Below are 13,837 nucleotides of genomic sequence, written 5' to 3'. Positions count from 1 at the left end.
AATTCACACTAACAAACACAACATGCCCCAAGGGGAAAATAGGGACTGTGATTGACAGGGAACAGGTTCAAGAAAATATTCTGTCCCTGGTAAATGGAGGAAATCCATAATGGATGGAGCATATGCAATGTTTGACTTCGACAGTCACCTTCATACCCTCTGCAAACAATGTATTCTTCTCCCCCATCATTTATTTTCTGTGTTCCACAAAAAATACCTAGTCTGACAGAAGGTGTTTTGTGACATTCAAAAGCTAACTCACTATTCTGTGACTGTCAGGAAAATTTCAAAAATGATTCCAAATGCCCTGAAGTGATACTTATCAGTTGTCCAATGTCTGCATATCCATTGTCAGGAGCATCCAAAAATCCAGACATTTCCATGAAGCAGCATAGTAACCAATTAATTCCTTATTGGCTTCCTTATTGGTCGTATTGGATCACCACACTGAATCTGCAACAATCAGATTTTTCCATGTCAGAGGGCACAGCTCATGCTCAGTCTAAAATCGTGACCACAAAACCACTCAGTTGCCCAACATTGCTGTTTGTGAGAATTAAACCTGCAGGGTGAGTTCAGAGGTTAGGCTTTGTCACTGGACTACCAAGGATTACCTTAAATTCAAGGTTGCATGCTTTCTGTGCCAAAGGCATCAAAATTATTGGACAATTAGCCAGAAACTCCATCCATGCATACCAGAGTCTTTTGCAGATACTGCCTGCATATTTTCAAGTCATGAGAGCTATGGATTTTTATTCCCTATCCACCCTCCACCCTCTATCCATCCTCCACAACATTTTTAATAACAAAATATTGAGATTTTAAAGGGGGGGGGGAATTCTAGACAGATCTAAGCCATATCCTGAACTATGGAAAGCCAACTCTTCTATTTATGTCCCATATTTATGTTGTGGTTAATGTGAGCTGAATGCAGAATGAACATCAACATCCATGATCATGCACCTTCACAAGACACAATGAAGAATGTGCACAAGGTCACAGTCACAAATGGAGCTTTGCACATTGTCTGGTCAACATGCATAAGCTCAATTAATGCTAGAGAATGGGCACAAGAGAACACCATCTCCACATCCAGATCAGATATGAGACCAGTATTGGATCAAAAAGTGGCAACTTAATTAAACTATAATCTGTAGTGGTGTGACCCACAGGCTGATATAACCTGGAACCTCAAAGCAGTGTAGGCTAGCTGAAGAAATGGGTGGAGTTCTTTCCCTGCTATATTTCATTTAATTGCTATAACCCCATTAAGGATTAAGGAAGCCAAATGTCATCACAAACCACAATACGATCAGCCTTTGAATGCCCACAATGCTGAGGGAAAGATGCCATCTAACTCTATGTATGAACTAGCCTCATGGGATTGATTAGGTACCTCCCCTGTCCCTCACTGCTTGAGTGCCTCTGGGTGCTCAGTGGACTCGAGCGGGTGAGTAGCCACGCTGCCTCTGCCCTCACTATCCCTGCTGGTTGTGACCAATATAATAATTCCACCTGTACAACCAGAAGTATGGCGTAACAAAACAAACACAAACCTATCAGGAGGCTAAAAAATGTCTAATTGGCACCAACAGGTAACAAACAACTGATACTGTTCTAAGGGCGCATGAATAGGCCACTGAGCTAAGGCACTGGATGGAGAGCTGCCCAGGCTCTCTAAGGGCCCGGTCCTGAACAGTAAGGCACAATTGTGGGAGTTAGCACCGACCCAGCACCAAAGCAGGCTCTGTGCAAGCCCATGCTGAGCTGGCGCCCATTGGGGGACAGTGGAGCGCCGCCTGGCGCTCTGTGGGAGCACCAGGTGGTGCGGAGGTAAGTGGGGGTATGGCGGGACATGTTCTGGGGTGGGGGAGGGTGGGGGAAGGCAGGGCAGGGGGAGGAAGTAGGGCGGGATGGGGGTGGGACTGGTGGAGCTGAGCCCCAGGTTGGGCCTCCTGTCCCAACATGGTACTCCTTTACTTTGCACCGGCTAAATAGCCAGTGCAGAGTTGAGTAGCCCCACTGCATTGGGGACAAATGTCCCCTTTCCCCAAGGAGGCGTCAGGAGCCACCAGCAACTGCCCAAACGCCCATAGGATGCCATGGCAGCCATTTTGGCACTGTGGCAGTCCTGCACACCAGGCAGGTTAGGTTATATTCTCCTTTTGGGATCTTTGCATACTGCCTGGTCCAATGCATAGTGACCAAGCAATGTATGAAATGTTTCAGATTAATCACATTGCCTGAAATCAGTTGGTGATTATCCATTTTTAATGAGGAATGTGTTGAGGAATGTGCCTTGTGAGCACTAACAATGGATTTGACTGCACTCCCCATGCTTTCACATGAACACACACAATTGTTAATGTTTGTGCACAATCACATTGACCCTATGACTATGAAGGAGAATGCACAAGACAGACCAACAAATATATTATGGAAACGTACAATACAACTGCTTTTAAATAAATGTGTGAGGGAACGGAAATATCTGTGAAACACTGGAGAAGATCAAACATGAAAGAGATCAGATGCACAAATGTATCTAGGAATATAGGTGCCACATGGAGGTATAAAGTGTGTGGTCAGATACTTTTTTGAATGAGTGAAAATGCCTAGAGGAGGGGAGAAGTTTTCAAACAATTAAGCAGGAGAAGCATGGACGAATCGAGGTAATCCACTGCCCAACCCAGTCCAGCCCCTGCTGTTGCCACTCCTGATCTGCTGCCATGCCTCCCCCCCCCAAAAAAAAAACTGCATGGAAGATGGCTATTTATCCCCCTACTTCCTCACATTGCCGCTTACTCATGCAGGCTCATTAAACAAAATGTGAAGTGGAAGACTCACTGGGAGCACTCACTGTGCCCTGCATTTCCTATCTTAAGGGACTGCATGAGGAAGGAGTGGTGTGAAGTGGCAGAGCTGGATTGCTGCCTTCCAACCCACTTCCCCTCTCTTAGCGAGCGGTGAGTGGATGACAGTGGCTCCATCCATGGTGGGTGGGTGCTGTGGAGGGAGGCAGTGGCAAATTTAGTGTGACAGACATCCTGAATCTGTTCACTGCTTGGCTCAACCAGCCGCTTCATGTGATCCACATGGGCCATGAACATATGTTTCCAATGGCCACATAATGAAGTTTAAAGAAGAACAGAAAAGAGGTGCTTGCTTGCATCATAGTTTGGTGAAGCGGTATGCGTTTATTTCATTGGGTGTCTAGTTTCTATACCGAGACTCACATCCAGAAGATCTACATGACATTACATGCTGCATCAATTAGCTGTGTATGATTCAGGTTTTGAGTTCATCGAGAACAATGAAGGCCATTTTTTCCTTGATTTGTGGATGAGTCAATCTGGGCCCAGTTTGGCTAACAGGAGGGAAAACCTGAATATTCTGTGTACAAAACTGGGCATGCAACAGGGAGGTAGAAAGACTCCCTTGGGAAATGCAGATAATGGTTGAATAGCATATTTCAAAGTGCACATTATGATTGAGCCTCCATAAGAAGAGTGTGCAGATGTTACCCTTTAGAATTCCCTTTCTTGTTCCCACGTCACAGCATCAAAAGCCTATTACTGGCACAAACGGTGTCCTCATTTGTTGAAGATGGGGAGAAGTGATAACGTAGCCCCAGCTGGCTTGTTCTCCTGCTGTTAGTTAGAGTTATTTTCTCCTGCTGGAAGGCAAGACCCGTTCTGTTCCTTTATGTAAGCCGTGACAAATGTTAGTGATTTCAAATCTCAGGAGATTCTTATCCTACATTTATCCAGATCGTAAGAGAATGTTCACTAAATCGGCCCACGTGTCTTTCATGCCTGTTAAATTCTGTTCCTGTTTACGCAGAAGAAGCTACCTAAGTAGCCAGAAGGGGGATGTGTTAGAACTAGCAAGAGAGAAGCAAATTGTCCCCTACCTTTCATGCCATAAATGAATATTTTTACTATCACTTCAGTGCTAAACTTTTGGAATCATGGAATTGGAGGGGGCCTTGTTAGTCTTGTGGCTTGAAGCAGGCAATCTAGAGTCAGAACATCAGCGACAGCTGACTGTCCAGCCTCTGCTTGAAGCCCTCCATTGAGAGATAAGCCTCCCACACAGCCGATTCCTTTGTTGATCTGCTTTCACCACTCAGAAGTTTCTCCTAATGCTCAAACAAGATCTACCCTCCTATCATTTCAACCCCTTAGATCTAGCCCTGCTTTCTGGTACTGAAAGAGTTTGATCATGTCACCACTGAGTTTTCTCTTCACTGGGCTAAACATGCCCAGTTCCTCAACCTTTCCTCACAGGGCTTGTTTTGACCACTGAGAGTCTTCTGAATCCATTCCAATTTGTCTTCATCCTTTTTAAAGTGCAGCACCAAAAGCAGACACAGTTTGAACAAAACTTAAATGCTGTACAAAACAGACAAATCCATGTCTGAATGGCTTTGGATTAACCAAAGAAGAGGAAATGAAAAACAAGACCAGAAAGTCTGGGTCCCTTCCCTTTGCATAAAGAACACTGCAAAGTGATCTGGACTGAAAGGGAGTCTGTCCCGGAAGAGGGTGGGTGGGATTGGTACTTCTGTGAGTGACCTTTGGCTCCTTCCAAAGTCCACTGCAGCCAAGCCAATGAAGAGGGCCTTGCTGCCATTGGAGTAATAGGACCACTGATAGAGTTCGTTCTGGAAGGGGTGTTTTCAGGGTGGAGATAGGGAAGCCTCTGGAATGGACTGAGATCCAGGAAAGTTGGCTGGCAGACCTGTGTCCTCACCAGAATAACCTTTTGGCTTCTACCCTCTAGGCTGATGGGCAAGATGACAGCAGCAGCAGCAGCTCTGACAGTGATTCAGAAAAGGTAACAACATACTGGGCACCTAATAGATTGGATGGGAGGCTGTTGCTCCACATATCAAATCCTCTAGTCCCTTGCAGAGGAAGGGGTGTGCACATGTTGCACACTAAGTAGTTCCTGATAAATCTACATAGTGGAACGGGGAGGGGGGTAACGGAAAAAATACTACAGAATTCCAGTGAAAAGTTTGGTCATGGCAGGGGAGGGAAAGATACCTGGCAAAGAGTCAGATTGAGTCATTGAAGCCCCAGGATCAGACTTGTCCATGGATATGAATGAATGAATGAATGAATGAATGAATGAATGAATTCTCCTCAGACCATTTGTCCACCTAGCTCAGCCTTGTTTGTACTGACTTGCAGCAGCTCTTCAGGGTTCCAGACAGAGGTCTTTCCCAGACCTACCTGGAGATGCCAGGGATTGAACCTGGGCTCTTCTGCATGCGAAACAAATGTTCTCCTACTGAGTTATGGATCCCCATAAGGATCTCTGAAGCTTCAATGATGTCTTCATTATTGTGATACCATTAGGATTGCGGTTTAGCCCAAGCCATTTGGTCTTCAAAATAGCTGTGTGGCAAAGATCTCTTGGGCATCTCCTTTCATAGTATGGCCAGATTGGGAGAAGCGGAGACTTCTCCTTGGCATGCAGGAGTTCAAGGTAGAAGCTAGAAATAAACTGTTCTAGCCCTTCTCAGATCAATTTCAAAATCCTATGAAATTTTGAATCCATAATGTTCTGCTGTGGGTCGGTAGTTAGGATTGCCAGCTTTTGTTGCTGCTGTTGTTGCAGGCCCCCGGTTCATGGTAAAGCTCAACTTCAAGAAAAAATTCACATGCTAAATTTCTGTACTGGGTTATAAGGAGCCTTTGAAAGCACAGCAACTGCTGGAAAGCAAGTTGGCAACTGTGCTAATAGTGCAGTCACTGCAACTAGACGTAGAGCTACTTCACATTCAGGTAGTACACCTATGTTTGGGTTGCACTGTATCATCATCCATACAAAACATTCCTTCTACAAAGAAAGGTAGCCTGTAAGGAGAAGGAAATCTAAACTCTTCCTTCTGACATACTAAGGGGTATTTGTACAAGAAATTTTTTTGGGAATGGAAGAGCATTCAGATGTGAGCAGTGTTGCAGGCCAGATGCAGGTGTGCCATCTCAGTGAGAATTAAGCAACCAGTGCGTAATTCCCAAGTATCTATGAATGATTATTGTCCACGCTTCCTATTACGCTGGTTCCAGAATGGCATCGTGACTCATAAGAAACCTTGAAAACATGGCTATTTGAAGGCCATTTGACAGGGCACTGTCACAAAAGGCCTTTCAGGCACAACAGTGGTGACCTCTCTTCAGCCACTTTGCTGGAGGCTGTGGAATCGAAGGGCATTCACGTGGCATGACATTACCAGGCATCATTTCTTGAACAACGTCAAGCAGCAATGATGACAGCTATTTTCTTTCCAGGGGCAGCTGCCCATTCTGTGGACACTGGGAGCATCCAGGTGTCGGAAAACAGAGTGCTCTAGTTGCAACAGCATTGGGCTGAGCAGCTTAGCAAGAGAGAGACCATCTCAGTGCCCATCTATGCAGACAGATAAAATGAGGTTGAATGGTCTTAGTCCAAAAGCTCTTTTATCCTTTTAAGAACTATGAACAAAAAGCCCCAAAAGTGATGTAGTGGTGGTGATGGTGGGAAACTGCACTTGATGAATGGCCACCCTCCTTTAAAGGGATGCCAGCCCTCTCCTTTCATAATATGGTTACTCTACTGAGAGGAGACTGGGAAAAGTGGAAAATGTGCCTCACCTCCAAGTCACGTATTCTCGCTTTTCATTACAGGTTCATGAAGGTGTCAAGAAGAAAAAGAAGGGAAAAGATTGATTCTGAGGCAGGCCACAGCTAGCACTGGAGCATCCACTAAGCTGCCTGGGAACATCCTGAGGACATTTGGTATACTAGGAGGAAGAGGAGGAAGTGTCCGGATTAACTTCATCCAAAATAAATTGCTTTTGTTTTGTTATATGTGCACACACTGTTGAGTGCTCTCATTTCCTTCATAAGCCCTAAGCCTGAGTTTTTGTCTTCAGCATACTCACATATCCATGTGTTCATTCTGGAACAGATCAGTGTTTTACCCAGTGGCCAGAGTTTAAGGTTCTAGTCCTTGTACCTATACTTAGGACTAGGCCTAGACACTGTAGTTTTCTGCAACAGTGGCCCAAATATACCCTGTATCACCTTGTCCCCATCTAATGTCTGTACCTCTCTTTGGGTCACACCCTTTCCCATTACCTGTCCTTTACTCTTGGAGCTTGTATTTTGAAGGGTGTGAGGCTCTCTCACCTACAGTGTGAAGCTTCTGCAACCTCATTGCCACCCCCTCCCTTCTCTGGGTGAATCAGTTTCTCCTTCCACTCACCTTTCTCTTTCCATCACTTACCTGAGTTAAGGCATGGCAGAGGAGAGGGCCCAGTTTGGGAAATAGGCAGATAGAGGCGTTATATAGTCCCTTGCATTTGAACTGCATCCATAATAGCCAGCCTCACCCAAGTAAACAGATATGTTTTCAGATTCATCTGAGATGGACGGGGGTGGGGTGGATTTGGTCACTGCTTCTTAAGCCTGTTTCTTCACACAGAGGCATTCAGTTTTACAGCCACCGTCACAAACACTGTATTCCAAAATGCGTATACTGTGTGTGTACGTATGGTCGAAACCTCTGCTGATGGTGACTATAGCAAAAGAATGAGATCTCTTGGCTTCCTGACATGACAAACAAGAAAAAATGAAGGGTAAACGCATGGTCTGCAAAGGAGCAACCATCTATATGTTTACTTCTCTACATTTAGCTCACATCACTGGAGACAGAACATACTGGTTGACCCTTGGACGTTCCTATCTTCCACAAAGGTGGGAACAAAGAGCAGTAGATAAAATCCAGGCTTTCCTGTGTGCTGCCAGTTGAGTCATAACAGAACTACTTGACCTGGCTCCATGGGTCCTGCCATGTTGTCTTTTGCTTAGGTAGAAAGGGACCCATAGAAAGGCACACAGGAAAGCCTTTCCATAGAGGGGACTAACTTTTACAAAACGGTGGAGAACCCAACAACAGGTGGTACCTTACAGAAGGCCTGCTCTCACAGCAACCTGAAGAAGTGGTAGTTCTCCTCCAGGTGTCCCACCATCTAAAATGAGGAGGGTGAGAACGGGAAGAAGGTCTTCACAACTGTTACGCTCTGATTGTGAAATCCTCTCCCCAGGAAGGTTCTCCTGGCATCTGCATTGTTGTCCTTTCAGCATCAGAAGAACAGCTTGTTAGTCCTGACTTTAAAAGTTGTTTTATTACCATTTTAACAACTATTTTATTATTACTTTTAAAGATTTTTGATTGTGTTGATTTTATCTGCATTTGTTCTTCACTGCACTTTGTAAACTGCCTTGGAAGCAGTGTTGAATACCAGTATAACAGATCTGGTAACAAGCAGGCAACCTAAGAGGTGCAACTAACATATCATCCGTTTCTTATCACTTCACTCTAATGTCCAGGGTTAAGGGGAGGGCACCCTGCATTTAAACATATTTTCAAAATCATTTTCTTATCTAAAGGAGAAAGTGCTGTAGTGCCGTTCAATAGCATGGGGAGTAGGTACAATGTGATGTAAGAGTCTTCAGCTGGATATTTTCAGCTTTAAATATGCACTTTGGTGCATATAAATGGACTGACCATTTGGTATGCTGTGGCAGCCATTCCTACCCCTGGTGGATTCCCACTGTGGCGAATGGGTCACGTTCATTGACTATGCTACAACCACCACAAATGGGATGAGGCCATTTGCATTCTACTATATGGATCGGGGGGGGGGGGGGAGGAGATGTTGTGGAAGTGTGTAAAAGGCTCAGTTCTTCATGAGGAGCATGTGGCTTGATGGCCACAGCAGGAAGCTGAAAAATTCACATCTTCTGAGTGGCTGCATCAAGGCCAACCATTAATTAGCCCTGTCACATATCCATTACAGTAATCCAGTGGTTGCAAAATGTGGGTAGGGACCCAAGGATAAGTTGCAACCTGTTTTTGGGTGGGTTGCCAAACAGTGATGGAAATATCAGATAACTAATTGCTTCAAGCACAGAAGCTATTGAAAAATCAGGTACTGCAGCCACTAATTACGCTGCTAAGTGCTCAGCTCCTTCAGTTTGCAAGATAGCTGCTAAGTGCACTGCGAGGAGCTGAGCTCCTTCAGTTTGCAAGCATGTGTAAATACAGAGAAATGAAGTCTGAGGGTCTCTTTTCCTGGTTATTATTACTTGTAAATCAATTAATAAAATATTTCTTTCTAGATCACTGTTTTTTAAAGTCTTCTAAACCCAGGTGAGTCCCAATAGAGTGTTGTTTTAAAAAGTGGGTCCTAGTGCTAAAACGTTTGGGAACTACTGCAGTAATCTGTTTGAATTGGGGATTTGCAGAGTGTAGAAGCTCTACCTGGCTCCAGGTCTCACCTGACGAACTGATTGAGGCAAGCCACTTCCTGAATTTCAAATTCCATCTCTTACCTGTCCCCTGTATTGAGTGACCTCACCATGTTGTGATGAGAGCAAACGTGGAAGTGTTGCCATCCTCACTGAACCTTAGAAAATGATGAGTAATTCTAAATCAGTCATGACCATCTTGGTAGGATTCACACTGTGGAATTTACCAAAAGGATCAGTGCATAGCAGCTGTCGAAAACTAAGATCACACCGCCACCTACTGCCACCACTGGCTCACTGCAGCATCCCTGACGGAAAATAAGACTGAATTATGCATATAGCAGGTTCTCAGTGATTTTCATTGAGTTCTATGGGATAACATAAGGAGGTTACAGTCCAAGCAAAGTTGAGAGGGGACAAAACCTGCTTCTCTCTCCAGATACCATCCCTTCCCCCTCACTGGTACCCTGAATATACAGGCATGAGCCGCTTAACAACTGTTCGCTTAACGACATACTGCATATATGACAGTGGTCAAAGCACAATAAAGATGCTCTTAATGAAGCAATTGTGTCTCCCATAGCCTGCAGCAGAGTGTCTGTTTACACATCAGAGAGGCTCTCAATGCAAAGAAGAGGCAATCTATCTCCAGTAGCCTGTGCAGCCAGTTAGTGTCTGTTTACACAACAAAGGCAAAAGATTGGAATAAATGTTCACTTAATGACCTAATTGCTTAACAATGGGGATCAGGGAACGTATCCCCCTCATTAAGTGGTGCACACCTGTACATGCCTTTGATTTATATATCAGTGAATGTCAGTCATGCAAGCCAAAGGAAAAAAGCAAAAAAGCTCTACTTTAGGGCAACACTGTGGCACTGTAGGGGAAGCCTGCCTACCATATTTGACCTTGGGTAGAAATGAATGACCACATCTAGAAATCTCCATCTCCAGTGAATGAGTGTTTGAACTGAATACCACGTGCCCTTTCATTCTGTCAATAATGGAACTTGTTCTATTTCAGATTTATCCCACCACCACGCCCATTAGCGACTGGGTTCATGTGTGTGGCTTGGTTTTTCCTGAATAGCAGGGGCCGATTGTCTCAGTTACATATAAGAGAAATAAAGATGTCAGTGTTGAAATATCTCTAATAGTGCAAGAGGGTCAGTTTGTATGATATTTACAGAACCGGCCCCACTGTTCCTGATGGGGTGTGTGGTCACTCTTGACCTACTCCTTCCAATATGTCTTCCTCTTTTTCCTAAATCAGGGGTCTCCAAACCCTGGCCTGGGGGCCAGATGCAGCCCATGACCAGCCTCTATCTGGCCCATGACAAGCTCTTTGTCCCCGGCAACCCTCTAGCCCCCTCAACCGAATGTGACCAGAATGTGCTCCAGTTGTCTGGAAGGTGTTCTGAGAACTGGAGAGGCCATGCACCTCCCTTCAGAATGCCTTCTAAAGGCCTAAAAACATCACTTCCTGGTCTTCTTGAAAACCAGAAGTGACGTTTGAGTTGTCTGAAGGCCTTAGGCTTTCTGACGCTTTCTAATGTAATTATTTAAATTTTATATTTATAATATTTTATATTTATTATATTTCCATTTATTTTTCCGGTGCTCAACACCATGCCAGATATTTAATGTGGCCCTCTGGCTTAAAAGTTTAGAGCCCCCAGTCCTAAATGCATGGGGTGGTAGGTTATCCAAAATGCATCCTCATATATGATTGCTGACTTGATCAGGGTGGTCGTAGAGGGAAAGTGAGGGAAATGGAGCTCCAGCACTTTTCCTAAAGCAGGGGCAGTGCACACCTGAATTCAACAGGTGTGCTCTGATTCTGTCTTTGAAACTATTTTTTTCAAGGGCCCTAAACAAAATAGACCAAGTCATAAATCAGGCTCAGCAGGAAGTAAATTCCCAAAGGGCATATGTTACAATCTAGGGAACTGTCTTTGGGTGGCTTGAGAGACAGGTTGGAGCCCATTGAAGTTACAATCCTGAGCAAATTTACCTGGGAATAAGTCCTACTAACCACAGTGTAACTTACTTCTGAGTAAATGTGCAAAGGTTAGCACTCTAATATACTTTTTCTATTTATCTGGGATATTCTTTAATTCCATTTTTCAATTTTTATACTTTTGCTTTAACCTATTGCAACCCACCCCAAGTGTTTGGGAGGAAATGTGCTAGTTCTTTAAAAGTTACAGTATAGTAAGTTTCAAACTGGGAATGTTGAAGTCTTAATGGAGTGTGTGTATAGGAGTGTCATAATGAGCTCCTACATGCTGAAATATACCACACCATTGATCTAGATCAGCAGGTTTCAACCTTTTTCATCTCACAGCACACTGACAAGGTGATACAATTGACAAGGCTCACCATCAGTGTTTTGACAACTGACAAGGCACACTGTGCTGCTGGTGGGGGGTTCACATCCCCCAATGGCCCTAATAAGAAGTGACCCTCTCCCAAACATCCGCAGCACTCCTGTGGACCAATGTGCTGCAGCACACTGGTTGAAAATCACCAATCTAGATCATACAGGAAGAGACTGTATGACAACCCCCCCCCCCCCAAAAAAAATTAGGAAAATGGAGAAAGCACACCAGAATGAGTAGGATGCACTATTTTGCTCTTAATGGTGTGAAGAAGGGTCAATTCATCAGCTGAACTGGTCAAGGATATTTTGTATTCTGTTTCTGTTTTTAGTCTGTGTTGAAAGTTTTTTTTAATGATTTTGGGGGGCCGGAGCCAACACTCCGCTGAGTAACAGTGAACCTCGGAGGGCTCCCAGGGGGATTGCTAAATACATGTGTTTTTCTTGTGCCTCAACAACTGAGGCACTCTTCATTGCCAAGAAGATGGTACGAAGAGCTGAGAGCTTAAACGGGGGAGTCTTTTGAAACAGGCAATTTCAAAGATTTTTCCCCATTTGTGCTGAATCACATCGTATCCCGGTCGCCATCTTGGAGAAGATCCGGAAAGCTGGGAACTCTGTCTCCCACGGCCTAGATACAACAACATGACAGTGAAAAAAGCTTTAAAAATGTGAGTAACCTTGGCTCATTAAAAGGCTATAACAAGAATTGCAATCAAGAGGTTGGAAGGAGGAAAAGATAATTTTAAGATTATTTATGTTGGCTGGTAGCCACCTAGAGGGGAAATGAGCAAATCTGGATTTAAAGAAACCCCTGCTGGAGTAAACACAAGATTACTTTGTTTAATGGTATGCATGGAAAAGAAATGAAAAATTAATCATCTACAGCTGAAATAATTTTCACTTTTGCTTTCCTAGCAAAAAGCCTTGATTCAGGCCTGGTCATTTAAAGGCATACTATCCTAATTTGACTGTGTTATTCTGGATTACTGATCCACCCTTTTTGGAAGAAGGGATGCAAGATAAAGATTTGAATGACTCTCTAATTGTTTGACTGATTTGACATTGTTATTGATTGGTTGTGGAATATTGATTTATACCTTTTGGATACAAAAATTGGAAATTAGCCCTGCAAGAAGTGGCTGGATTTGATATTGACAAAAAAGGCATTTAAAAATTTCAAGGAGGTTAGTAAAAGCCAGTCCTTATTAATGGATTTCTTGATGGATTTTAGAAGTGAAATGGAGCAACAGTTCAGAAAATTATCTGAACAAATGAAGCACACAAACTCCTCCCTGATAAGCAGGCAGGAACAGATTATAAATAACAGACAAGAAAAAAGAATGGATCAAATGTCGGATGAAACTAAAGAAGTGGAGTATTTTGAAATGAGACAGGAGACGGAAAAAGCAACCGTCACTATAACAATTAAGAATTTTAAGGAAGGAAAAAGAGGGAACATCCAAAGAGCTCGCTGTCTCAAGAAGAGGAAGAATTTTAGGATTAAATTCAAAAACAATAGAATGAAGAAAAAGAAAGAAAAAAAGAGAGGGGCCAAGAAATTTAAGAGATTTAAGAAGAAAAAGAAGAAATGGAAGGAGCAGTGGGAGGAACAGGAAGGAAAACACTGTACAAAGCAAGCACTAAGAAAGTTAAAATGGCTGAAAAACAAGTAGAACTTTTTTTTCTTTTGTAGATATTAATGGATCAATTTTTTTTTAGAAATGAAGAGTATTCTATTAATCATATTAAATCAAAGTAGATGTAAATGAAAATTTGGAATACAAATATTGCAAAAATAAGATTAATAATAATAATAATAATAATAATAATAATAATAATAATAATAATAATACAGGTATTTCTATACCGCCTTTCTTGGTCCTCAGATTTCTCCTTAGACTTTATTCAAGGTGGGTTATTTTTTTAAAAGAGAAGTAATATAAAATAATTTATAGATGGTATTTTATTCTAGAGAAAATAGTAAAAGTGTACCCTGGGTCATCAAACAAATGCCGGATGAGTAAAGAATTGAGGGAATTTTTAATTATATGTGCTGGATAGGCGAAAAAGTAAAGAAATTTTGGAAAATGATACATAACATGTTATAAGAGATATTGAACTGTGTATTACCATTTTAACTGGAGGCATTC

The sequence above is a fragment of the Tiliqua scincoides genome, chromosome 2 (assembly GCF_035046505.1).
Source record: "Tiliqua scincoides isolate rTilSci1 chromosome 2, rTilSci1.hap2, whole genome shotgun sequence".
Taxonomy (NCBI): Eukaryota; Metazoa; Chordata; class Lepidosauria; order Squamata; family Scincidae; genus Tiliqua; species Tiliqua scincoides.
This window is presented reverse-complemented; position numbering follows the sequence as displayed.